Below are 1,010 nucleotides of genomic sequence, written 5' to 3'. Positions count from 1 at the left end.
TTTTGAATTTTATGATGAAAGAGAAAAATATGCAAAAGACACAAGATTTAAAATTTTTAGATCCAATGTTCCTTATTTTCGAAAATTTTTGGAGGGAAAACACCAGGAACACCAAACTTAAAAATTTTAAGATCAAAACACAAGAAAAACTCAAGAACACCTTAAAGATTCACAAGAACACCAAGAACAAAAGGAAGAACACCAAACTTAAAATTTTTAGAAAACTTTAATAAAATTTTCGAAAATTAAAAAAAGATTAACTAGAAAACACCAAACTTAAAGTTTGGCACAAGATTAAATCAAAGAAAAATTATTTTTGAAAAAGATTTTCAAAAGTATTGGTGCTCCCTCATCAAGAATATAAACCAATATTCTAGCCAAATGGGCAGAAAAGGTAACAATTGTTCTGAATGAGTATATTCCTTTTAGAAGACTAAAGCTTTGGATTAGTATAAGAAAAACAAGAAAAGACACAGAACAAGAAAAATTAAAGATCAATCAAGAAAAATGAACAAGAACAACCTGAAGATCAAGGAAGAACCAAGAACACTAACACGAAAATTTTAAAGAAAATATAAAATATGCAATTAACACCAAACTTAGAATAAGACACTAAACTCACGAAAAATCAATTAATTAAGAAAAATAATATTTTTGAAAAGAAACTATCCTATCAAAATTTAATGACTCTATAACAACAAAAAATAAGTTATTCCTAATCTAAGAAATAAAATAAGCCTTTAATTGTTCAAACTCAACAATCCCCGGCAACGGCGCCAAAAACTTGGTGCACGAATTTGTGATTCGCACAACTAACCAGCAAGTGCACTGGGTCGTCCAAGTAATACCTTACGTGAGTAAGGGTCGATCCCACGGAGATTATTGGTTTGAAGCAATCAATGTTTATTTTATTTGTCTTAGTCAGGATACCAATAGGATTCTTTAGCCTCGTATTTTAATAAAGAAAAGGGCATAAAATAAATAGTTATTACTTTAATAATGGAGAATAA

Source organism: Arachis duranensis, chromosome 4 (genome assembly GCF_000817695.3).
Source record: "Arachis duranensis cultivar V14167 chromosome 4, aradu.V14167.gnm2.J7QH, whole genome shotgun sequence".
NCBI classification, from domain to species: domain Eukaryota; kingdom Viridiplantae; phylum Streptophyta; class Magnoliopsida; order Fabales; family Fabaceae; genus Arachis; species Arachis duranensis.
This window is presented reverse-complemented; position numbering follows the sequence as displayed.